Below are 27,572 nucleotides of genomic sequence, written 5' to 3' on the forward strand. Positions count from 1 at the left end.
GTGCTGTGCAGCTGGCTTTCTAGGCAGCAGCGCTATTGTGATGTCAGCGGGGGCATTGTGACAAGCCGCCAGTGTTCCGTCTCTTCATGTTGTGCACTGTTCAAACGGAAAATACATCAACAGGTAGACTACAGGAAAGCTTACTAACAAAGGTTAGAGGGGGGCTTTCTCAGAGGGCTTTTTACAGTTTGTCTATTCCCAATTAGCCGTTTAAGTATACTTAATGAAAGTAGTAATTCTTTCATAGGCCGCCCATTCTTAGTATTTGACGTTCCTTATATTGCGGTATCAGGCTTCGCAGCAGGTTGCTAAACATTCATCCCCCATGACTGTCCCCAATTGTGCTCAGAAGCTAAATGTCTATCATGACCTCTCTTTTAGAATGTCCAAGAGCAAGCAAACATTTCCTCCAGGAGGGGGAGCCAACAGACCACTAAAGACATCATCATTGCTCAAAGAAAGCACCAAAAACCAATGCATGATAGGAATAAACAGGTAACTTTATTTGGAGTGGAAGCGGAGAGATCGCACCAGATGCCAATTCTAGATCTTCTCACACCTGTAGTCACTGCAGCAGCATCAGCTGAATCCACTTTGTCCAAAAGGGATCTATTCCATTCAATTGCAAATGATCTAGATAAGACGGAGAACAAGATACTGCAGCACGGGACATAGCAGAGTTGGTCAAGTTGAGTGGTGATGAGTTTGCTATTTGGATGAATAAAGCAAGTAAAAAGTGTGAAAGATAAAAAACAAAAGGATTCGGAAGTGTGAAAAGTGAATGGGCCAAATTGAGGTGCATATGAAGTTGTATGCTTTCTTTCAATTCATTAATCGGGCTAATAGGAATCAGGTGAATTGAGTTCTGCTTTTGGAAACTGGGTTAAGAAGGGGTGCACCGGTCCTGGAGGTACTGCAATACCAGGTCAATGCGTGGAGTGGACAGAGCAAGCTCTTTTTCCATCTCCCTGTTCTAAAAATCCATTTAATATATGGTCCCAAGATAGGGGACGTATCAGATATTAAACTGATAAGAACAGATTTTTTTTTTTTTTTTTTTTTTAAAACCATTCAGGTTAGTTAAAAACAACAATATCAAGTTTACAACTTTGCTGTTTATCCAAACTCATCACAATGGTTATATTCTTTTTTTAATTTTCCAAAAAGTATTGCAGTACATATCCAAAGAAAGTATCACAAAAAACCAGAAAATACTGAAAAACAGAGAATTTACCTCTTATTGATACTTCACCAAATAATGCCACTTTAAAACCTTCCATATGCCTTCAGCGTCCAATCCACCACCACCTCTACTCTTATCCCATTGGTAAATAACATAAAGTCTGGAAATAATTAATCTTACACAGTCGTTAATAGGAACCACCTTCCTTTTAAAAAGTCCCAAATTTCTGACATCCCATAAGCTTTCCATCTCATCATGATAAGCCACAAAATCCTCTCTTTAACACTCCCACATGCACCAATGCCAAACATAGCCACCCTCCAATTAATATGGTTCACACCAGCCAGATCCTTACACAGGCCTCCTACACATTTCCACACACTATAGGCGTAATCACAGTCCCACATGACGTGTCTCACGGTCTCACGTGCACCACATCCCTTCCGTGGGCACACATCCGTTCTAATCAGGTCCCTTCTCTTCTGCACATCTCTCACAGGTAATATATCATGCAATGCCAACCACACAACATCCCTCTGCTTATTAGACATACCCGGTGTACTCAGTTTCTTCCATGCATCTGACACATCATTCCCTCTCAAATCATTAATATTACATTCTACCTCATTCGCTCTCATCCTTTTCATCACTCTCTTCGCTGCTCTGAACTCACTCATAGGTACAGCCAGCAAATCATTTTTTCTAATAAACCTCTCAATTATGTCGTAACAGACTGGACACTTGAACGACACAGGCACACGCGCATCCCTTTGTACCCAACACAAGCCATACAGCATCCAGCCCGCCATATACCTCACCATGTAGGCCCCTTTATTGTTCTTTCCCATTAGGATTACTACCGTCTTAATATAATGAAGGCTAAGAAAGATTTCAATATTTGGAAAGTTTAAACCCCCATAATGACAGGCCTTGTATAAATGCTCTCTTTTTAATTTTTCCATTTTGCTCCCCCAAAAAAAGGTAAAAATCAGTTTCTCTACTCTTTTTATCTTTTTATATGGGGACGGGAAGACCCCAGAGATATAAAGGAGAATCGGCAGCACCACGGCCTTAATAATCAAACTTTACCATTCAATGTCAGATCACGCATTCTCCAGAAATTCAGTTTCCTCTCAATCCGCAATCCACATTCTTCCCAACTCTCCGTACCTCTCAGATCATCATTAAACAACACACCCAGCACTTTGATTGGACCATCCACACTTGTCACTCCGTCCATCTTAACACTACTATCACCAAAACACTTAAAACAACATTTATTCCAGTTGACTTTAAAAGCAGACGCGCCACAGAAGAAATCCAACAACAGCTTTACTCTAGTCATAGACGCAATACTCTCACTCACTATCACTACATCATCCATATAGCCAAGCACCTTCACATTCTTACCGCCACTACCAGGTATTAACATCCCTCTTATCAGTTTCTCACGCCTGATCATACATAACAAAGGCTCAATCACACTGACAAATAAAACAGGGGATATTGGACACCCCTGACGGACACCTGACTTGATCTGTACTTTCCCACTCAAACATCCATTCACTAAGAATTCACTTGTCACACCACCATACAGACATCTCACACCATCCAAGAACTTCTTAGGAAAACCCATACTATTCAAGACCTCAAACATAAAAACATGTGACACCCTATCAAACGCTTTCTCAAAATCAAGAGCCAACAACATGCACTTCTGCTTTCTAGTCTTACAGTCACCAATAACATCCCTCAACAACAACAAGTTATCACTGATGCTCCTTCCAGGCACAGCACACACTTGATCATCCTTTACAACCTTCCCAAGCACTTCACGCATACGATTAGCTAATAGTTTACTGAAAACCTTATAATCAGAATTCAGAAGCGTAATAGGCCTCCAATTCCCCAATTTACTCTTTTCCCCCTTCTTATGGATAAGTACCACTACCCCTTCTTTCATAGAGTCACACAGCATACCAGATTCCCACATATACTTACATATCTCCGTCAGATCCGTGCCCATACACTCCCATGCTTTCACATATAGTTCAATTGGCAAGCCATCCTTTCCAGGAGTTTTATTCTTTTGTGCACTAAACACAACCTTTCTCACTTCATCCAGAACCACCTCATCACACAAATCCTCACACTCATCTTTGCCTAGTCTACACTCCATGCTAGCCAACACTTCAGTCATTAGACCAGAATCAATCCACTTCTCTCCATACAGTCTGCTGTAAAAGGCTTTCACCTCGTCAATCACACTTTCACCAGTCACAGGAACATCATTCTCATCCACAATCACATCCATATCTACTTTCTTCCCATTCATTTTTTTAAAGAAATATCTGGTACATTTCTCATTCTTATCCAAATGTTCAACTTTCGTCCTATAGATAATTTCCTTACCCTTTTTCTCAATCAGACATTTCAACTCATTTTTTGCCTCCACCAACGAATCACTTACATCAATCCCAGACCTACTACACTTTTGTAACCAATCAATCCGAGTATTCACATCTTTAAATTTATTACGATACATGGTAGCTTTTTTGTAGCCCCATTTCCTGAAAAAAGTTTTAATCTCCCCTTTAACCCAATCCCACCACTCTAACACACTTGCAAACCTGTTTTTGTAGTACCCCCATCTTTGGTACTCTTCTTTAAACTCTTTCATCACTTTTGCATCCTCTAGCAATCTCACATTTAACTTCCATACAGCACCCCTCTTTACAGGTCCACCATCCCCTCTGAACACACCCTTCAAACATTCGTGGTCCGAAAAAGGAACCGCACACTGTTCAAACCTTACACACTCAATATTTTTAGAAAAAAACATACGGTCAATCCGTGATTCTATACCTCCTCTGTCCGCCTTGTACGTAGGTGGTTGTGGATTGCCCAGCTTTACAACAGCGGCATCTGAGAAAGAAAAATCAGAAATGATATGTAACAGCTTTTTCCCGGTTACATCCATATTACCTTCCGTCGTACAATTAAAATCCCCAACAAAAATAGTAGGCATTTTTCCTGGCAAAAATAAACCAACTTTCTCTAACAGAGCACTGAAACTCATGTTCAAAACAATAATTTTTATTATTGATAATTATAAAATATTACAAAGGGTATCAATGGGGGGAAGGGAGGTTTGGAAAAGAAAAGAGAGCAGCGTGTAATTAATCCTGATTTGTTCACCCAGTAATTGTACAAGAATTATATGTAATACAGTACATGGATTGGAAGATGAAATTCATGACATGGGCAACAATACAATGTATTGAATCAATTGTCAGTATACATTATTTGCCTATTACATATCAAAAAGTGATTAGTGCAAAAATTTGATTAGTTCCTCATAAAGCTTGGAACAAAATACCTATGTAGCTACAATACCATTGTCCTCACCACCGGGAATATGGTAAGCAAAATATAAATATAAAGTGCCTAGTGCTCTCTATTAGACCTCAAATGCCTATGGGACAAAAACAGCTCATCACTGGATATTTAATCACTGTATTTCCAAAAGGGTGAGCTACGGTTAGTTGCAACTACTCATATGGATTACACAAAATTCCAAATTCCATGTGACTATGAAATAGAAAATTCCTCTCCACATAAGTTCACCACGTAAGTTGACAGGCAAGACACTTATATATTTTGTATAATTGACCGTGCTGATGGTTGTAGATGAGAGGTAATGCTGGTATAAACAAAACATGCACATGCCCCACCAGGGGCTAAGGCATGCAGTGATGTATCCTTAAGGTATAGGACATTCAGCAAAAGACCGCTCATCCCCAAAGCATCAGCATTGATCATGAAACAACATGTACAATGTCCTAGCTGTCAAAGATGTACGGACTTTTCAATAATTCATATCAGCCCATAATGGGTAATCATGCCTGCCTGAAAACGTTTTCATATAATACACTCAATAGATAGAAATACTTAGTGGTATAATATGTAACTTGCAGAAGGAAATTACTTACATATCAATCACTGGGGACCACTGGAAGGCTTCCCGACGCGCGTTTCGCCGTTCTTTGTCAAGGGAAACATGATTATGTATGTGATATGGTGCTCTTATAAAGGATAAATGGTGCCGGGAGTTCCCACGTGCACGGCCGTGCAGCGTCTGTCGTCACTTCCGGCCGCGGCATGCCGCGCCGTGCATGTGCGTGCATGGGCACGGCATTACCACTTATTGCATATATTTAGAATTTGTTAGTATAACCAAGTTGGGAAACACATAAATCGTGCATTGCCCCTACAGAGTGCAATGTTAATCACACCCAGTACAGTTGCCCAGTAAGCCCCCCAATGGTCACCCACTGTATGACAAGGCAGTGTCAATGTATACATGTATAGTTGCCATAAAATTGTGAAATAGTATTCATAAAGAAAATGAAAGTGATAACTCAAATCACAGTAATGTGAGTGTTAAGCTGCCCATAAACAATATGGGAAATAAAGATAGTGTAAGGTAAATGACAAAAGAAATTGTATGTGGAGTGAGATGAAGTGAAAAGGTGAAATGTGTACGTTAAGTGTACAAAAATTGTGTAAAATACTGATGTGCATTGAGATGAGTGGACCAGATACGGTTATACTGGTCATGTGAAAATGTGTGAAAAAATAACTAGAGTGTGAATGTGACGTGGAGTGATTATGTATAAAATAATTGTGAATATTACGTGAAGTGATTATGTATAGAATAAAATAATACATGAATTATATACAGAATATATATATAAGGACATATGTGGGGGGGGGGAGGGGGGAGGGGGGGGGGAAAAAGGGGGAGGAGGGAAGGGGAGGGGGGGGAAGGGGAAAGAGGGGAGGGGAAACTGGGGAGTATTTCCATAATATATGCACGAGAAAGGGTTCCTCCTGTAGAAATGATTGCACAGAACCGCGCACGTCGTTGTTTCCACTCCCAGCACAAAAACGGAGCACCCTGGTAGGATGAAAAGATGAGATTCTTGAAGGCGAAATAACTAGGAATAATCAGAGAACAATAAAGTGAGAAGACACATTAAAATAAACCAAATTAAAAACAGGTTAAAAATTCAAGATGAGTCTAGTCAAGGAATGACACAGATTAATTCACCCTAGACCCAGACGTAGGCCTTGTAAGGGTTATAGAAATGGGGAAAAGCTCATGGTTTCATTTAAACCTGATGGTACAAGGGTATTTAGTGTGGAAATCCATCTAACTTCTTTTTGGGCCAGGATTCTTTTCCAGTTGCCCCCTCTTTCTGTTATGATCACTCTGTCTATTCCACTTACCTTAAGTAGAGTATCATCACACTGGTGAAATTGTTTAAAATGTCTAGGTATGGTTTTCATACCCCAATCATCTTCTATTTCTTTGGCTGCCCGGATGTCCAAGACATGTTCCCTCGTTCTACGTCGTAGTTCCCTAGTTGTCATCCCAATATAGATTTTATTGCAAGGGCACTTGGCGCTATAGATTACTCCAATCGTACCACAATTGATTTGATGTGTAATTTTATAGGTTTTAGTACCTGTGGCATCAGTGAACTCATCTGTGGTTGTGATGTTAGTACAAGCTACACATTTACCACAAGATCTGCAACCCCATTTCAGTCCCCTACTGTTGAAAATACCTTTAGGTTTTGCTTGTACAAAATGGCTATTCACTAGTAGGTCTGCCAAATTTTTGGCTCGTCGATAAGTGATTGCTGGATTTTGAGGTATGTGTCTAGATAATGTTGAGTCCAATAGTAGGACGTTCCAGTGTTTTTTGAGAGCCTGCCACAATTCTTTGTTTCTAGAATGATAAGTAGAGATAAATCTCACCACATCAGAGTTGCTAGATTTTCTATTATAATTATAGAGTAATTCCGTTCTACTGGCAAATTTGGCCTTTCTGTAGCCTCTCTGTATGGCTTTCTCATTGTATCCTCTCATTTGAAACCTCTCCCATAGACCTCTTGATTGTTGTTCGAAGTTTTGATCTGTTGAACATATTCTTCTTATTCGAAGAAATTGGCCTCTCGGTATGCTGTTAATGAGATTCTTTGGATGAGACGATTTAGCATGAATCAAACTGTTAACTGCCGTTGGTTTTCTGTACACATCTGTCACTATGTGGCCACTTTCATCTATATTGAGTAGTATATCCAAGAATTCCATGTCAGACCTGCCGGCCTTATATGTAAATATACCATATTCCCGGTGGTGAGGACAATGGTATTGTAGAATAAAGCAACTGGATATGGATATACCGTATGGACAATTAATATAACAGCTGGGTAACCCACCAATAGATAAATACGCCTAAAATATACCTTTTATTATAATATTTAAAATAGTAGAAGAGACCATACAAACATATATAGCGCAAATGCGCCTAAAAATTGTCACCAGCTGTGATATCCTATATCATTAACATTAGGAATATACTGTCACAGACAACAATAAGTAATCGGCAAAAAATAACCCTCATCAAATGTTGTGTGATAGGGAATAAAAGGCAACAATCTCACCCGTCTTCAGTTCATTAGGGGTGAATGTTCCTCAGCCGCAATAAGTGTAGGCAAACGGAGTTGCCACAATACATTAAGATCCTATGGCTTCAACGTGTATTCCACGGATCCCCTCATAGACAACTCCGATGTCATATCAAAGAAACTTTTTTTCCTCTTTCTCAACGCGTTTCAATTGATCATCAGGAGAATTAGGGAAGGATTATGGTGTCTTTTAATGAAACCGGCATATCCGCCGCTGGGTTCAGACACACATCCAATGCCACATTAATATGTCCTTCATAGGACCGGCACATCAGCCACTATATGGGTCCAAAAAAAAAATAGAATAAGTCTCCAAAATAAAACAGCCGGCCTCATATAAATCAAACAGCCTCATTTCAGAAGACCAGATATAAGTTGTGTACTCACCAAGGTCCCGACACGTGGCAATTACTGGTACTGCGCCACCATGCCGAGCACCGGCATTATGTTTAAATAACAGAGCATTGCCGCTCTGAAAACAGGCGTGTGACGTCACATCCGCCCCACGGGTGCCCGCCCACTTCCTGCGGGTCACTCCGTGTTGAGACGCATGCGACCCAGGACAGAGTCCTGGAACGCAGGACACTCCGCGCATGCGCAGATGAACGGCCGCTGCATCTTACAGTGCAGCAGGCGCACCAGCCTGCGGTCATCATGTACGAGAATATTGACAAAGCAAACATTCCAAAGAGTCCTGCCCTGGGACATAACTGTCCCAGAAGCAGTCAATCCAGGTTAGACATGGCTGTGCCATTATGGTAAAACGGACAATTTCAAACACAATTCATATGTTATGGTACAGAAGAACTTGAAGGGGGGGGGGGGGGGCGCGCGGGGGGGGGGCATGGTGGGGGAAGGGGGCGGGGAGAGGGAGCCTGAAGAAATATTTTGAACAACTAGCCGGGAAATCTGGTCAGGGACAATCAGAGCAACAGCTGGACCCAAACGGATGAGAAAGAAAAGACCCATCACCATATATACTGGCCCTAATTTATGGTCTTGCAACTGCCTATCATGTGGGGGTCGGCACCCTAAAGAAACGGTGGATGGTGCCCCCACTCGGCCGTCGTATAGCCCTACCAGAAGCTCACCCTGTTGCTAGGTTACACAAAGGGTGCAAAGGATAGCATCTCATTTAGGCCCAGGGGTCTCACTGTCCTGAGCCAGAAAATCCACCTCGTCTCCTGTTTTAGGATCAGATTGTCCCAATCCCCCCCTCTTGTAGGTTGTGGTACCAGATCAATTCCCTGAAAAAGGACGGAGTTGGGGTCACCATTGTGTTTTTCGGAGATATGCCTTGCCAATGGAGTGTCAATTTTATTACGGATATCTCTTAGGTGTTCACCCACTCTACGTCTAAATTCTCTTTTGGTTTTTCCCACATATTCTTTCGGGCATGTGCATGTAGCTTTATAAATAACACCTTTTGATCTACAGTTGATAAAATGTTTGATGGTGTAGTCCCTGCCGGTCACAGCAGAATGGAATTTTTTCCCTACTTTTATGGAACCACATGCTACGCAGCCACTGCATTTGTAGCAGCCTTTTATGTCACTTCGAATCCAGGAGGTATTTTTGGGGGTAAAATGGCTGTGCACCAACCTGTCACCTAATGAGCGCGCCTTTTTAAAGGTAATGGTGGGAAGCGGTGTTAAAGCGGGGGCAATGTCATTATCCATCCCAAGGATTGACCAATGTTTGTTAAGGATTTTACGGAAATCCTCAGCCCCATTATTGTAGGTAGTTATAAAGCGTACCACATCTTCCTTTGGACTATTTCGTGGGGCCGGATTTAACAGGGACGTCCTGTTTCTTTCATTTGCCTCACAGAAAGCTTGGTCAATGACCCCCTCTGGGTACCCTCTCTGTTTTAGTCTCGTGTTCAGGTCTGCCGCCTGTTCCAAAAAAAGGGGGGGTCTCCGAGCAGTTCCTTCTGAGTCTCAGAAACTGACCCTTAGGAATCCCCTTCTTTTGGCTCTTAGGATGGCCACTCTCCCACCTCAAGAGAGAGTTTGTTGCTGTAGGTTTTCGGTATGTACTAGTCCTAATCTGACCATCTACACCTCTTTCAATCAGCACGTCAAGGAACGGGAGTCTGTCTTTGTTCCATTCGAATGTGAACTTTAGGCCAAGTGCATTGATGTTAAGCATTTCAACCATATCCATGAGTTCAGACTCATTACCCCTCCACAGTAAGAACACATCGTCTATAAAACGACACCAAAGGAGTATCTTATCTGTTGGGATGGGTGAGTCCTCTACACAAGTGTATGGGCCTCAGAGGCTAGGGAGGTTTCTCAGAGGGAACCTTTACACAGAAGAAATATACGCCATCCTTAAACGGTGCCTTCAGGGAGCTGACTAAAGTATATAAAAACAGAATTACTTCATGGTGGGAGATTCAATCTCTTGAAAGTTACTTAAAGGATAGAATTGTACCTCGCAACCTCAGAATATCTTTAACCCCCAATTTTCGCTATAAAAATTCAGAACTGACTACCAAGTGGCAAAAGGAAGTAACTGAATGTTCTCTAAAATTGATGTTATTATTATTGGATGAAGAAAAAAAGAACTTAGCGATTCTAGATACCCAACTAAAAGAGCAAACGGAAGTGACTAGAAAATTTGTAAACGAGAGTGAATTTGTGGCCAAGGAAACGGCTTTACAAAACACTATTGAGAAACACCAATACCATTTAAAAGAAAAAAAGCATAAATTTTATGTTAGAGATAAACAAGACTTCCGTGACAATAAAGCATATTTTTTCCCAATAAATAGATTTAACAAACCGAGTGATACAGAAGGGACCTCTACAGATACTGAAGCCTCAGATACAGAGGGTGGTAGACGTAACCGTAAAAACAAAAACAGAGGTAGAGGGAGATACCAGAACAGAGGTGGCCACAACTCAGGACATTTTTTAGATCAGGGCCACTACCTGCGGAGCAAAAAGACCCCCCCGAATCTGATCCCACAAACAGATCAAATCAGATAATTAACTTGTCTAGTAAAACTTTGTCCGCCCCAGCTATGGTGGTCCTCAGCAAAGGACTCTCGTTCGTTCCTACTACGGACTTTAATTTGTTTGAGGCGGTCAAAGACCTGAACCTATTTATTAGAAAGCTAAAATGGAAAAAACATTTTTCACTTGAAAATAAAAAAACCTCTAGAGAAATGGGGATACCTGAGGATATGCTTGAGGATGTGAGATTCTTATTTAATTTGGCCGATTTGGACCCAAATTCGGTAGGAAAAGGTCCGTTTACTGACCTTAAATTAAAAAGCAAAAAGATGCCACCTATCACCAGTGATGTCAATTCTATTGACATTTTTTGCAACCTAGTAACTAGGGATCTTGAATCCCTCGTAAGCAAGCATAGAAAGAAGTTTAATCTGACTAAACCTGAAACAGGACGTCCCTGTTAAATCCGGCCCCACGAAATAGTCCAACGGAAGATGTGGTACGCTTTATAACTACCTACAATAATGGGGCTGAGGATTTCCGTAAAATCCTTAACAAACATTGGTCAATCCTTGGGATGGATAATGACATTGCCCCCGCTTTAACACCGCTTCCCACCATTACCTTTAAAAAGGCGCGCTCATTAGGTGACAGGTTGGTGCACAGCCATTTTACCCCCAAAAATACCTCCTGGATTCGAAGTGACATAAAAGGCTGCTACAAATGCAGTGGCTGCGTAGCATGTGGTTCCATAAAAGTAGGGAAAAAATTCCATTCTGCTGTGACCGGCAGGGACTACACCATCAAACATTTTATCAACTGTAGATCAAAAGGTGTTATTTATAAAGCTACATGCACATGCCCGAAAGAATATGTGGGAAAAAACAAAAGAGAATTTAGACGTAGAGTGGGTGAACACCTAAGAGATATCCGTAATAAAATTGACACTCCATTGGCAAGGCATATCTCCGAAAAAGACAATGGTGACCCCAACTCCGTCCTTTTTCAGGGAATTGATCTGGTACCACAACCTACAAGAGGGGGGGATTGGGACAATCTGATCCTAAAACAGGAGACGAGATGGATTTTCTGGCTCAGGACAGTGAGACCCCTGGGCCTAAATGAGATGCTATCCTTTGCACCCTTTGTGTAACCTAGCAACAGGGTGAGCTTCTGGTAGGGCTATACGACGGCCGAGTGGGGGCACCATCCACCGTTTCTTTAGGGTGCCGACCCCCACATGATAGGCAGTTGCAAGACCATAAATTAGGGCCAGTATATATGGTGATGGGTCTTTTCTTTCTCATCCGTTTGGGTCCAGCTGTTGCTCTGATTGTCCCTGACCAGATTTCCCGGCTAGTTGTTCAAAATATTTCTTCAGGCTCCCTCTCCCCGCCCCCTTCCCCCACCATGCCCCCCCCCGCGCCCCCCACCCCTCCTCCTCCAGTTCTTCTGTACCATAACATATGAATTGTGTTTGAAATTGTCCGTTTTACCATAATGGCACAGCCATGTCTAACCTGGATTGACTGCTTCTGGGACAGTTATGTCCCAGGGCAGGACTCTTTGGAATGTTTGCTTTGTCAATATTCTCGTACATGATGACCGCAGGCTGGTGTGCCTGCTGCACTGTAAGATGCAGCGGCCGTTCATCTGCGCATGCGCGGAGTGTCCTGCGTTCCAGGACTCTGTCCTGGGTCGCATGCGTCTCAACACGGAGTGACCCGCAGGAAGTGGGCGGGCACCCGTGGGGCGGATGTGACGTCACACGCCTGTTTTCAGAGCGGCAATGCTCTGTTATTTAAACATAATGCCGGTGCTCGGCATGGTGGCGCAGTACCAGTAATTGCCACGTGTCGGGACCTTGGTGAGTACACAACTTATATCTGGTCTTCTGAAATGAGGCTGTTTGATTTATATGAGGCCGGCTGTTTTATTTTGGAGACTTATTCTATTTTTTTTTGGACCCATATAGTGGCTGATGTGCCGGTCCTATGAAGGACATATTAATGTGGCATTGGATGTGTGTCTGAACCCAGCGGCGGATATGCCGGTTTCATTAAAAGACACCATAATCCTTCCCTAATTCTCCTGATGATCAATTGAAACGCGTTGAGAAAGAGGAAAAAAAGTTTCTTTGATATGACATCGGAGTTGTCTATGAGGGGATCCGTGGAATACACGTTGAAGCCATAGGATCTTAATGTATTGTGGCAACTCCGTTTGCCTACACTTATTGCGGCTGAGGAACATTCACCCCTAATGAACTGAAGACGGGTGAGATTGTTGCCTTTTATTCCCTATCACACAACATTTGATGAGGGTTATTTTTTGCCGATTACTTATTGTTGTCTGTGACAGTATATTCCTAATGTTAATGATATAGGATATCACAGCTGGTGACAATTTTTAGGCGCATTTGCGCTATATATGTTTGTATGGTCTCTTCTACTATTTTAAATATTATAATAAAAGGTATATTTTAGGCGTATTTATCTATTGGTGGGTTACCCAGCTGTTATATTGACAATGGTATTGTAGCTACATAGGTATTTTGTTCCAAGCTTTATGAGGAACTAATCAAATTTTTGCACTAATCACTTTTTGATATGTAATAGGCAAATAATGTATACTGACAATTGATTCAATACATTGTATTGTTGCCCATGTCATGAATTTCATCTTCCAATCCATGTACTGTATTACATATAATTCTTGTACAATTACTGGGTGAACAAATCAGGATTAATTACACGCTGCTCTCTTTTCTTTTCCATACAGAGAGGCTACAGAAAGGCCAAATTTGCCAGTAGAACGGAATTACTCTATAATTATAATAGAAAATCTAGCAACTCTGATGTGGTGAGATTTATCTCTACTTATCATTCTAGAAACAAAGAATTGTGGCAGGCTCTCAAAAAACACTGGAACGTCCTACTATTGGACTCAACATTATCTAGACACATACCTCAAAATCCAGCAATCACTTATCGACGAGCCAAAAATTTGGCAGACCTACTAGTGAATAGCCATTTTGTACAAGCAAAACCTAAAGGTATTTTCAACAGTAGGGGACCGAAATGGGGTTGCAGATCTTGTGGTAAATGTGTAGCTTGTACTAACATCACAACCACAGATGAGTTCACTGATGCCACAGGCACTAAAACCTATAAAATTACACATCAAATCAATTGTGGTACGATTGGAGTAATCTATAGCGCCAAGTGCCCTTGCAATAAAATCTATATTGGGATGACAACTAGGGAACTACGACGTAGAACGAGGGAACATGTCTTGGACATCCGGGCAGCCAAAGAAATAGAAGATGATTGGGGTATGAAAACCATACCTAGACATTTTAAACAATTTCACCAGTGTGATGATACTCTACTTAAGGTAAGTGGAATAATCAGAGTGATCATAACAGAAAGAGGGGGCAACTGGAAAAGAATCCTGGCCCAAAAAGAAGTTAGATGGATTTCCACACTAAATACCCTTGTACCATCAGGTTTAAATGAAACCATGAGCTTTTCCCCATTTCTATAACCCTTACAAGGCCTACGTCTGGGTCTAGGGTGAATTAATCTGTGTCATTCCTTGACTAGACTCATCTTGAATTTTTAACCTGTTTTTAATTTGGTTTATTTTAATGTGTCTTCTCACTTTATTGTTCTCTGATTATTCCTAGTTATTTCGCCTTCAAGAATCTCATCTTTTCATCCTACCAGGGTGCTCCGTTTTTGTGCTGGGAGTGGAAACAACGACGTGCGCGGTTCTGTGCAATCATTTCTACAGGAGGAACCCTTTCTCGTGCATATATTATGGAAATACTCCCCAGTTTCCCCTCCCCTCTTTCCCCTTCCCCCCCCCTCCCCTTCCCTCCTCCCCCTTTCCCCCCCCCCCTTCCCCCTCCCCCCCCCCACATATGTCCTTATATATATATTCTGTATATAATTCATGTATTATTTTATTCTATACATAATCACTTCACGTAATATTCACAATTATTTTATACATAATCACTCCACGTCACATTCACACTCTAGTTATTTTTTCACACATTTTCACATGACCAGTATAACCGTATCTGGTCCACTCATCTCAATGCACATCAGTATTTTACACAATTTTTGTACACTTAACGTACACATTTCACCTTTTCACTTCATCTCACTCCACATACAATTTCTTTTGTCATTTACCTTACACTATCTTTATTTCCCATATTGTTTATGGGCAGCTTAACACTCACATTACTGTGATTTGAGTTATCACTTTCATTTTCTTTATGAATACTATTTCACAATTTTATGGCAACTATACATGTATACATTGACACTGCCTTGTCATACAGTGGGCGACCATTGGGGGGCTTACTGGGCAACTGTACTGGGTGTGATTAACATTGCACTCTGTAGGGGCAATGCACGATTTATGTGTTTCCCAACTTGGTTATACTAACAAATTCTAAATATATGCAATAAGTGGTAATGCCGTGCCCATTAGTTTGGTGCTACATAATTGCCCATACTGACAGGATGGTGATACACTGCGGCCCTAGGACTACATACTGGCGGTATAGCAGACAAACCCTATGCGCATGCGCCCACCCTGCACGGCTTACTTCTTCTGTCGTCACTTACTTGGACGGGACCGCGCACTTGCAAATTCAGTGCGCAGGCGTCCCCTCCCCACATTGAATGACTAATCCCATCTGTCGTCGCTTGCCGCTGCGGGATCGCGCACATGCACGGCGCGGCCCCGCGGCCGGAAGTGACGACAGACGCTGCACGGCCGTGCACGTGGGAACTCCCGGCACCATTTATCCTTTATAAGAGCACCATATCACATACATAATCATGTTTCCCTTGACAAAGAACGGCGAAACGCGCGTCGGGAAGCCTTCCAGTGGTCCCCAGTGATTGATATGTAAGTAATTTCCTTCTGCAAGTTACATATTATACCACTAAGTATTTCTATCTATTGAGTGTATTATATGGAAACGTGTTCAGGCAGGCATGATTACCCATTATGGGCTGATATGAATTATTGAAAAGTCCGTACATCTTTGACAGCTAGGACATTGTACATGTTGTTTCATGATCAATGCTGATGCTCTGGGGATGAGCGGTCTTTTGCTGAATGTCCTATACCTTAAGGATACATCACTGCATGCCTTAGCCCCTGGTGGGGCATGTGCATGTTTTGTTTATACCAGCATTACCTTTCATCTACAACCATCAGCACGGTCAATTATACAAAATATATAAGTGTCTTGCCTGTCAACTTACGTGGTGAACTTATGTGGAGAGGAATTTTCTATTTCATAGTCACATGGAATTTGGAATTTTGTGTAATCCATATGAGTAGTTGCAACTAACCGTAGCTCACCCTTTTGGAAATACAGTGATTAAATATCCAGTGATGAGCTGTTTTTGTCCCATAGGCATTTGAGGTCTAATAGAGAGCACTAGGCACTTTATATTTATATTTTGCTTACCATATTCCCGGTGGTGAGGACAATGGTATTGTAGCTACATAGGTATTTTGTTCCAAGCTTTATGAGGAACTAATCAAATTTTTTGATATGTAATAGGCAAATAATGTATACTGACAATTGATTCAATACATTGTATTGTTGCCCATGTCATGAATTTCATCTTCCAATCCATGTACTGTATTACATATAATTCTTGTACAATTACTGGGTGAACAAATCAGGATTAATTACACGCTGCTCTCTTTTCTTTTCCAAACCTCCCTTCCCCCCATTGATACCCTTTGTAATATTTTATAATTATCAATAATAAAAATTATTGTTTTGAACATGAGTTTCAGTGCTCTTTTATAGGTCTTATATATGGTAAAGCATACTGGAACTGAGAATATGGTCTTCTGTTTTCTTTCTCTAACAGAGCTAAACGATCTTCTTTTCTCGTAGGACAATATACATTAACAATCCTAACCCGCCACCCTCTATAGTTAATAATTGCAATGATACATCTCCCCACCTCCACTACTGTATAACTATCAAAAGAAAAGTCCTTGTTACCCAACAGAATCCCCACACCATCATTTTTATTTACAGACGAACCAGACCAAATGTGTTGTCCATGAGGCCAATCTTGATCCGTAGGAGCATCAAACAGTCCGCACTCCTGCAAACAAAAGATATCTGCACCTATTGTAGAAACATATTTGAGGATAGTAGCTCTTCTTCCTCTGGATTTAATTTGTCTCACATTCAAGGATAGGACATTACATGTAGTTTTGGGAGCCATGTTCTTACTAGTTTAACCAGGTAACCGTAAGCTGGCCATCTTCGCCTCAACCTTCTCCTTCTGGAGGCTGGCAGGGAGACACAAAGCAGTGAGTGTCTGCAACCTCCCCAAAAAAATCATCAACTCCAGGTGAAAAGCTAATGTCAGGGTAGACCCGATCACTCAAAGGGCTTGCACTTGCAGTACTGACAGTGCTCCACCCCTTGTCTGCAAGCTTTAATTTCTTAGCAGCCATAAACTCCCCCTCCTCCGATGACCTGACTGCAGCTGAAGCAGAAAAATCCCCCTGCTCAGCTGGACTACCATCTTTGCTCACCAGAGACTTTGTTGTACCCCATGACAGCGCAGGGGACTTGCTCAAATCCTCCTCGATTTCCCCCTCGCCACAGGCAGCAGAGTGACAAGGGAGATCAGCTTCCAGCTCGGAGACCTCCATTCCTTGATCAGGTGGACATGGAGAGACTGCAGGAGCTTTATCCAAATCCTGAGCAGTAGTAACAGGGAGAAGAACAGGGTCATTAGCAGAAACTGTAACAGGGTGACTAGCAGCTGGTGCAGCCTTAACAGGAGCTACAGGGACCTCTGCGACCACCTGAGCATATAGCCTGGTCTTAGTGCGGTTCCTGCAGTCCCGATAGGCATGCCCGACTTCTCCACAAGCATTACAAACAATGGGGTTGCTGCAATCCCTAGCCATGTGCCCCACCTGGTTACATTTCCTACAGGTTGCTTCATAAGGACACTTATCCTGAGTGTGACCAAAAACATTACATTTCCGGCAAAAATAAGGGGCATCTGGATAGAACAGGTAACCAGAATCTTTCCCAATATGAAAAGTAGAGGGAGGGTGGCGGAAACCCCCAGGGCCCTGAGGGTCCACCCCAAAACGCACAAAATATTTATGCTTGCCTGTCCAGAGTCCCTCCTTGTTGGTAATTTTGTGTGAGTACTGAACATAGCTGCAATGCTTCATCAGGAAGTCTGTGATTTCTGCCACATTAACAAAAGGGTTGTGCATAAACACCACTAAAGGAACATCGCCCTTAGAATAAAGCAGGGTAAAGTTAAGTCCACTCAGCAAAGAGTTAGTAGTATTCATTAACAAGGACCGATAAAGATTCTGGCAAGCGCCAATATGGGAAAGGACAAGCACATACCGTCCACTTCGTCTGAACTCCTGAAGACAAACGATCTCATTCTTCTTCACATCCAGGATGTCATATAGAACTTTGTTCACCAAGTATTCCAGATGGAAATGCTGCAACTTTTCCTCTGTGACATCAATACGGAAACCAAAACGGACCCGGGTATCCCCGGTCCCAGCAAAACGGACGGTGACGCCCATCTTCAAAACACCTCCTGGATCACCAAGGGTTAACAGCCTCGCTCACTACCCCCAATAGCAGCATGTAGCCATTTAAGCTACAAGGCCAAGGGTAGCAATTGAGGACCTCCTGCTAAGACACACGATCCTAGCCAAAAGGCGTCGCCTTCTCGTTTCCTGCTCACTACCCCCAATAGCAGCATGTAGCCATTTAAGCTACAAGGCCAAGGGTAGCAATTGGGAACCTTCTGGTAAGATACTTGATCTTAGCCAAAAGGCCAAGAAGCGATAACCAGAATTGGTTTGGGCCTCGAGTGGCACCCTGGCCTATGCCGGACACATCTTAGGGAGAGAGAGTGAGAGGGAGACAAACCCACGCCTACAGAAGACATTTTGTCACCCAAGCCAACCCTTGAAAAGGCTGCTTTGCAGAGCAAAAACAAGAAGAATGGTGCGTTTTGCAGCCGCCGCCCCCCCCCCCACTGCAATGAATCTGAATAACTCCTCCTTTAGGGCGCAAGCAACTCCCCTCCCCCTTGCAGTCTTTCCAATTCATGATACAAAAAGACGGACAGGACAGGTTGCCTGACTTTCCGTCACTGCCACCCTTTGCCATCCTTGCCCGTAGAAAGCCCTTTCATCATCCCCAAACCCTAATCTTTTCCCTTTCCTTCCCAGCCCCCAAACCCTGCCCTCTGTATCCTTCTCACCACCCGCATTCCTTCTCCTGTCATCCCCCTACCACCCGGGAAAAAAACGGCTTGCCCCCTCCTTCCACTAGACCACCCTCCCACCCAAAGAACAAGTTGTGCTGTGCAGCTGGCTTTCTAGGCAGCAGCGCTATTGTGATGTCAGCGGGGGCATTGTGACAAGCCGCCAGTGTTCCGTCTCTTCATGTTGTGCACTGTTCAAACGGAAAATACATCAACAGGTAGACTACAGGAAAGCTTACTAACAAAGGTTAGAGGGGGGCTTTCTCAGAGGGCTTTTTACAGTTTGTCTATTCCCAATTAGCCGTTTAAGTATACTTAATGAAAGTAGTAATTCTTTCATAGGCCGCCCATTCTTAGTATTTGACGTTCCTTATATTGCGGTATCAGGCTTCGCAGCAGGTTGCTAAACATTCATCCCCCATGACTGTCCCCAATTGTGCTCAGAAGCTAAATGTCTATCATGACCTCTCTTTTAGAATGTCCAAGAGCAAGCAAACTTTTCCTCCAGGAGGGGGAGCCAACAGACCACTAAAGACATCATCATTGCTTAAAGAAAGCACCAAAAACCAATGCATGATAGGAATAAACAGGTAACTTTATTTGGAGTGGAAGCGGAGAGATCGCACCAGATGCCAATTCTAGATCTTCTCACACCTGTAGTCACTGCAGCAGCATCAGCTGAATCCACTTTGTCCAAAAGGGATCTATTCCATTCAATTGCAAATGATCTAGATAAGACGGAGAACAAGATACTGCAGCACGGGACATAGTCGAGTTGGTCAGGTTGAGTGGTGATGAGTTTGCTATTTGGATGAATAAAGCAAGTAAAAAGTGTGAAAGATAAAAAACAAAAGGATTCGGAAGTGTGAAAAGTGAATGGGCCAAATTGAGGTGCATATGAAGTTGTATGCTTTCTTTCAATTCATTAATCGGGCTAATAGGAATCAGGTGAATTGAGTTCTGCTTTTGGAAACTGGGTTAAGAAGGGGTGCACCGGTCCTGGAGGTACTGCAATACCAGGTCAATGCGTGGAGTGGACAGAGCAAGCTCTTTTTCCATCTCCCTGTTCTAAAAATCCATTTAATATATGGTCCCCAGATAGGGGACGTATCAGATATTAAACTGATAAGAACAGATTTTTTTTTTTTTTTTTTGAAGGATGAGTTTGAAAATAATAAAGTGACCGCCTCTCGTTGCCCAGGTAACTGTCCGTCACAAGAGGGCTATGACATCCTACGATGCACACTCCCCCAAGGCCAGCAGTTGTGCAATACCCTGGCACCTTTCAGCACCAACCAAGGTAGTACCCTCCCAAACTACACTTTATCTTAGCCAAAAGGCCGAGAAGCGATAACCAGAATTGGTTTGGGCCTCGAGTGGCACCCTGGCCTATGCCGGACACATCTTAGGGAGAGAGAGTGAGAGGGAGACAAACCCACGCCTACAGAAGACATTTTGTCACCCAAGCCAACCCTTGAAAAGGCTGCTTTGCAGAGCAAAAACAAGAAGAATGGTGCGTTTTGCAGCCGCCGCCCCCCCCCCCCCACTGCAATGAATCTGAATAACTCCTCCTTTAGAGGCGCAAGCAACTCCCCTCCCCCTTGCAGTCTTTCCAATTCATGATACAAAAAGACGGACAGGACAGGTTGCCTGACTTTCCGTCACTGCCACCCTTTGCCATCCTTACCCGTAGAAAGCCCTTTCATCATCCCCAAACCCTAATCTTTTCCCTTTCCTTCCCAGCCCCCAAACCCTGCCCTCTGTACCCTTCTCACCACCCGCATTCCTTCTCCTGTCATCCCCCTACCACCCGGGAAAAAAACGGCTTGCCCCCTCCTTCCACTAGCCCACCCTCCCACCCAAAGAACAAGTTGTGCTGTGCAGCTGGCTTTCTAGGCAGCAGCGCTATTGTGATGTCAGCGGGGGCATTGTGACAAGCCGCCAGTGTTCCGTCTCTTCATGTTGTGCACTGTTCAAACGGAAAATACATCAACAGGTAGACTACAGGAAAGCTTACTAACAAAGGTTAGAGGGGGGCTTTCTCAGAGGGCTTTTTACAGTTTGTCTATTCCCAATTAGCCGTTTAAGTATACTTAATGAAAGTAGTAATTCTTTCATAGGCCGCCCATTCTTAGTATTTGACGTTCCTTATATTGCGGTATCAGGCTTCGCAGCAGGTTGCAAACATTCATCACCCATGACTGTCCCCAATTGTGCTCAGAAGCTAAATGTCTATCATGACCTCTCTTTTAGAATGTCCAAGAGCAAGCAAACTTTTCCTCCAGGAGGGGGAGCCAACAGACCACTAAAGACATCATCATTGCTCAAAGAAAGCACCAAAAACCAATGCATGATAGGAATAAACAGGTAACTTTATTTGGAGTGGAAGCGGAGAGATCGCACCAGATGCCAATTCTAGATCTTCTCACACCTGTAGTCACTGCAGCAGCATCAGCTGAATCCACTTTGTCCAAAAGGGATCTATTCCATTCAATTGCAAATGATCTAGATAAGACGGAGAACAAGATACTGCAGCACGGAACATAGCAGAGTTGGTCAAGTTGAGTGGTGATGAGTTTGCTATTTGGATGAATAAAGCAAGTAAAAAGTGTGAAAGATAAAAAACAAAAGGATTCGGAAGTGTGAAAAGTGAATGGGCCAAATTGAGGTGCATATGAAGTTGTATGCTTTCTTTCAATTCATTAATCGGGCTAATAGGAATCAGGTGAATTGAGTTCTGCTTTTGGAAACTGGGTTAAGAAGGGGTGCACCGGTCCTGGAGGTACTGCAATACCAGGTCAATGCGTGGAGTGGACAGAGCAAGCTCTTTTTCCATCTCCCTGTTCTAAAAATCCATTTAATATATGGTCCCCAGATAGGGGACGTATCAGATATTAAACTGATAAGAACAGATTTTTTTTTTTTTGAGATTTCATCCGCAATTCTCAGAAAATGGTCATCAGCCACCTCACAAAAGCGCAGTGCCGCAGGTGATCGCCTCCCGAGCCCAGGAACCACCAGCCACAAGGGGACGTAAGCACCAAAAGGCGCAACAATCCCCGAGGCCGGCGATTGTGCAAGCCCGGGCCCCTCCCAGCCAAGACCAAGGCAAACCCAATGAAGGGCCTACACTTGATCTTAGCCAAAAGGCCGAGAAGCGATAACCAGAATTGGTTTGGGCCTCGAGTGGCACCCTGGCCTATGCCGGACACATCTTAGGGAGAGAGAGTGAGAGGGAGACAAACCCACGCCTACAGAAGACATTTTGTCACCCAAGCCAACCCTTGAAAAGGCTGCTTTGCAGAGCAAAAACAAGAAGAATGGTGCATTTTGCAGCCGCCGCCCCCCCCCCACTGCAATGAATCTGAATATCTCCTCCTTTAGGGCGCAAGCAACTCCCCTCCCCCTTGCAGTCTTTCCAATTCACGATACAAAAAGACGGACAGGACAGGTTGCCTGACTTTCCGTCACTGCCACCCTTTGCCATCCTTACCCGTAGAAAGCCCTTTCATCATCCCCAAACCCTAATCTTTTCCCTTTCCTTCCCAGCCCCCAAACCCTGCCCTCTGTACCCTTCTCACCACCCGCATCCCTTCTCCTGTCATCCCCCTACCACCCGGGAAAAAAAGAGCTTGCCCCCTCCTTCCACTAGCCCACCCTCCCACCCAAAGAACAACTTCTGCTGCGCAGCTTGTTTTCTAGGCAGCAGCGCTATTGTGATGTCAGCGGGGGCATTGTGACAAGCCGCCAGTGTTCCGTCTCTTCATGTTGTGCACAGTTCAAACGGAAAATACATCAACAGGCAGACTACAGAAAAGCTTACTATCAAAGGTTAGAGGGGGGCTTTCTCAGAGGGCTTTTTACAGTTTTTCTATTCCCAATTAGCCGTTTAAGTGTACTTATTGAAAGTAGTAATTCTTTCATAGGCCGCCCTTTCTTAGTATTTGACGTTCCTTATATTGCGGTATCAGGCTTCGCAGCAGGTTGCAAATCATTCATCACCCATGACTGTCCCCAATTGTGCTCAGAAGCTAAATGTCTATCATGACCTCTCTTTTAGAATGTCCAAGAGCAAGCAAACTCTTCCTCCAGGAGGTGGAGCCAACAGACCACTGAAGCCATCATCATTGCTCAAAGAAAACACCAAAACCAAAAACCAATGCATGATAGGAATAAACAGGTAACTTTCTTTGGAGTGGAAGCGGAGAGATCGCACCAGATGCCAATTCTAGATCTTCTCACACCTGTGGTCACTGCAGCAGCAGCAGCAGCATCAGCTGAATCCACTTTGTCCAAAAGGGATCTATTCCATTCAATTGCAAATGATCTAGATAAGACGGAGAACAAGATACTGCACGGGACATAGCAGAGTTGGTCAAGTTGAGTGGTGATGAGTTTGCTATTTGGATGAATAAAGCAAGTGAAAAGTGTGAAAGATAAAAAGCAAAAGGAGGAAGTGTGAAAAGTGAATGGGCCAAATTGAGGTGCCTATGAAGTTGTATGCTTTCTTCCAATTCATTAATCGGGCTAATATGAATCAGGTGAATTGAGTTCTGCTTTTGGAAACTGGGTTAAGAAGGGGTGCACCGGTCCTGGAGGTACTGCAATACCAGGTCAATGCGTGGAGTGGACAGAGCAAGCTCTTTTTCCATCTCCCTGTTCTAAAAATCCATTTAATATATGGTCCCCAGATAGGGGACGTATCAGATATTAAACTGATAAGAACAGATTTTTTTTTTTTTTGAAGGATGAGTTTGAAAATAATAAAGTGACCGCCTCTCGTAGCCCAGGTAACCGTCCGTCACAAGAGGGCTATGACATCCTACGATGCACACTCCCCAAGGCCAGCAGTTGTGCAATACCCTGGCACCTTTCAGCACCAACCAAGGTAGTACCCTCCCAAACTACACTTGATCTTAGCCAAAAGGCCGAGAAGCGATAACCAGAATTGGTTTGGGCCTCGAGTGGCACCCTGGCCTATGCCGGACACATCTTAGGGAGAGAGAGCGAGAGGGAGACAAACCCACGCCTACAGAAGACATTTTGTCACCCAAGCCAACCCTTGAAAAGGCTGCTTTGCAGAGCAAAAACAAGAAGAATGGTGCGTTTTGCAGCCGCCGCCCACTGCAATGAATCTGAATAACTCCTCCTTTAGGGCGCAAGCAACTCCCCTCCCCCTTGCAGTCTTTCCAATTCACGATACAAAAAGACGGACAGGACAGGTTGCCTGACTTTCCGTCACTGCCACCCTTTGCCATCCTTACCCGTAGAAAGCCCTTTCATCATCCCCAAACCCTAATCTTTTCCCTTTCCTTCCCAGCCCCCAAACCCTGCCCTCTGTACCCTTCTCACCACCCGCATCCCTTCTCCTGTCATCCCCCTACCACCCGGGAAAAAAACGGCTTGCCCCCTCCTTCCACTAGCCCACCCTCCCACCCAAAGAGTAAGTTCTGCTGCGCAGCTGGTTTTCTAGGCAGCAGCGCTATTGTGATGTCAGCGGGGGCATTGTGACAAGCCGCCAGTGTTCCGTCTCTTCATGTTGTGCACAGTTCAAACGGAAAATACATCAACAGGCAGACTACAGAAAAGCTTACTAACAAAGGTTAGAGGGGGGCTTTCTCAGAGGGCTTTTTACAGTTTGTCTATTCCCAATTAGCCATTTAAGTATACTTAATGAAAGTAGTAATTCTTTCATAGGCCGCCCATTCTTAGTATTTGACGTTCCTTATATTGCGGTATCAGGCTTCGCAGCAGGTTGCTAAACATTCATCACCCATGACTGTCCCCAATTTGGCTCAGAAGCCAAATGTCTATCATGACCTCTCTTTTAGACTGTCCAAGAGCAAGCAAACTCTTCTTCCAGGAGGGGGAGCCAACAGACCACTAAAGACATCATCATTGCTCAAAGAAAACACCAAAAACCAATGCATGATAGGAATAAACAGGTAACTTTATTTGGAGTGGAAGCTGCAGAGAGATAGCATCAGATGCCAATTCTAGATCTTCTCACACCTGTAGTCACTGCAGCAGCATCAGCTGAATCCACTTTGTCCAAAAGGGATCTATTCCATTCAATTGCAAATGATCTAGATAAGACGGAGAACAAGATACTGCAGCACGGGACATAGTCGAGTTGGTCAGGTTGAGTGGTGATGAGTTTGCTATTTGGATGAATAAAGAAAGTAAAAAGTGTGAAAGATAAAAAACAAAAGGAGGAAGTGTGAAAAGTGAATGGGCCAAATTGAGGTGCATATGAAGACGTATGCTTTCTTCCAATTCATTAAATCGGGCTAATATGAATCAGGTGAATTGAGTTCTGCTTTTGGAAACTGGGTTAAGAAGGGGTGCACCGGTCCTGGAGGTACTGCAATACCAGGTCAATGCGTGGAGTGGACAGAGCAAGCTCTTTTTCCATCTCCCTGTTCTAAAAATCCATTTAATATATGGTCCCCAGATAGGGGACGTATCAGATATTAAACTGATAAGAACAGATTTTTTTTTTTTGTTTTTTGAAGGATGAGTTTGAAAATAATAAAGTGACCGCCTCTCGTTGCCCAGGTAACTGTCCGTCACAAGAGGGCTATGACATCCTACGATGCACACTCCCCCAAGGCCAGCAGTTGTGCAATACCCTGGCACCTTTCAGCACCAACCAAGGTAGTACCCTCCCAAACTACACTTGATCTTAGCCAAAAGGCCGAGAAACGATAACCAGAATTGGTTTGGGCCTCGAGTGGCACCCTGGCCTATGCCGGACATATCTTAGGGAGAGAGAGTGAGAGGGAGACAAACCCACGCCTACAGAAGACATTTTGTCACCCAAGCCAACCCTTGAAAAGGCTGCTTTGCAGAGCAAAACAAGAAGAATGGTGCGTTTTGCAGCCGCCGCCCCCCACTGCAATGAATCTGAATAACTCCTCCTTTAAGGCGCAAGCAACTCCCCTCCCCCTTGCAGTCTTTCCAATTCATGATACAAAAAGACGGACAGGACAGGTTGCCTGACTTTCCGTCACTGCCACCCTTTGCCATCCTTACCCGTAGAAAGCCCTTTCATCATCCCCAAACCCTAATCTTTTCCCTTTCCTTCCCAGCCCCCAAACCCTGCCCTCTGTACCCTTCTCACCACCCGCATCCCTTCTCCTGTCATCCCCCTACCATCCGGGAAAAAAACGGCTTGCCCCCTCCTTCCACTAGCCCACCCTCCCACCCAAAGAGTAAGTTCTGCTGCACAGCTGGTTTTCTAGGCAGCAGCGCTATTGTGATGTCAGCGGGGGCATTGTGACAAGCCGCCAGTGTTCCGTCTCTTCATGTTGTGCACAGTTCAAACGGAAAATACATCAACAGGCAGACTACAGAAAAGCTTACTAACAAAGGTTAGAGGGGGGCTTTCTCAGAGGGCTTTTTACAGTTTGTCTATTCCCAATTAGCCGTTTAAGTATACTTAATGAAAGTAGTAATTCTTTCATAGGTCGCCCATTCTTAGTATTTGACGTTCCTTATATTGCGGTATCAGGCTTCGCAGCAGGTTGCTAAACATTCATCACCCATGACTGTCCCCAATTGGGCTCAGAAGCCAAATGTCTATCATGACCTCTCTTTTAGACTGTCCAAGAGCAAGCAAACTATTCCTCCAGGAGAGGGAGTCAACAGACCACTAAAGAGATCATCATTGCTCAAAGAAAACCCCAAAAACCAATGCATGATAGGAATAAACAGGTAACTTTCTTTGGAGTGGAAGCGGAGAGATCGCACCAGATGCCAATTCTAGATCTTATCACACCTGTGGTCACTGCAGCAGCAGGTGAATCCACTTTGTCCAAAAGGGATCTATTCCATTCAATTGCAAATGATCTAGATAAGACAGAGAACAAGATACTGCAGCACGGGACATAGCCGAGTTGGTCAGGTTGAGTGGTGATGAGTTTGCTATTTGGATGAATAAAGAAAGTAAAAAGTGTGAAAGATAAAAAACAAAAGGAGGAAGTGTGAAAAGTGAATGGGCCAAATTGAGGTGCATATGAAGACGTATGCTTTCTTCCAATTCATTAAATCGGGCTAATATGAATCAGGTGAATTGAGTTCTGCTTTTGGAAACTGGGTTAAGAAGGGGTGCACCGGTCCTGGAGGTACTGCAATACCAGGTCAATGCGTGGAGTGGACAGAGCAAGCTCTTTTTCCATCTCCCTGTTCTAAAAATCCATTTAATATATGGTCCCCAGATAGGGGACGTATCAGATATTAAACTGATAAGAACAGATTTTTTTTTTTTTTTTGAAGGATGAGTTTGAAAATAATAAAGTGACCGCCTCTCGTTGCCCAGGTAACTGTCCGTCACAAGAGGGCTATGACATCCTACGATGCACACTCCCCCAAGGTCAGCAGTTGTGCAATACCCTGGCACCTTTCAGCACCAACCAAGGTAGTACCCTCCCAAACTACACAAGATCTTAGCCAAAAGGCCGAGAAGCGATAACCAGAATTGGTTTGGGCCTCGAGTGGCACCCTGGCCTATGCCGGACACATCTTAGGGAGAGAGAGCGAGAGGGAGACAAACCCACGCCTACAGAAG

General features: G+C 43.7%; 5 non-coding genes and 1 pseudogene across 5 annotated transcripts; all 6 read right to left on the reverse strand.

Moving 5' to 3' along the window:
• Positions 1 to 888: 888 nt before the first annotated feature.
• Positions 889 to 1,094, reverse strand: LOC142292639 (U2 spliceosomal RNA; annotated as a pseudogene).
• Positions 1,095 to 19,986: 18,892 nt separating this feature from the next.
• On the reverse strand, positions 19,987 to 20,179 carry LOC142292573 (U2 spliceosomal RNA). The gene has a single exon (XR_012750712.1). It is a non-coding gene; the product is annotated as a U2 spliceosomal RNA (small nuclear RNA).
• Positions 20,180 to 21,763: 1,584 nt separating this feature from the next.
• LOC142292611 (U2 spliceosomal RNA) lies at positions 21,764 to 21,960 on the reverse strand. The gene has a single exon (XR_012750746.1). It is a non-coding gene; the product is annotated as a U2 spliceosomal RNA (small nuclear RNA).
• A 1,619-nt stretch (positions 21,961 to 23,579) lies between these two features.
• Positions 23,580 to 23,768, reverse strand: LOC142292545 (U2 spliceosomal RNA). Its single transcript, XR_012750691.1, has one exon. It is a non-coding gene; the product is annotated as a U2 spliceosomal RNA (small nuclear RNA).
• Positions 23,769 to 25,342: 1,574 nt separating this feature from the next.
• LOC142292580 (U2 spliceosomal RNA) lies at positions 25,343 to 25,536 on the reverse strand. Its single transcript, XR_012750719.1, has one exon. It is a non-coding gene; the product is annotated as a U2 spliceosomal RNA (small nuclear RNA).
• Positions 25,537 to 27,107: 1,571 nt separating this feature from the next.
• LOC142292558 (U2 spliceosomal RNA) lies at positions 27,108 to 27,298 on the reverse strand. The gene has a single exon (XR_012750701.1). It is a non-coding gene; the product is annotated as a U2 spliceosomal RNA (small nuclear RNA).
• Between the last annotated feature and the right edge of the window lie 274 nt (positions 27,299 to 27,572).

This window comes from Anomaloglossus baeobatrachus, chromosome 2, assembly GCF_048569485.1.
Source record: "Anomaloglossus baeobatrachus isolate aAnoBae1 chromosome 2, aAnoBae1.hap1, whole genome shotgun sequence".
Taxonomy (NCBI): Eukaryota; Metazoa; Chordata; class Amphibia; order Anura; family Aromobatidae; genus Anomaloglossus; species Anomaloglossus baeobatrachus.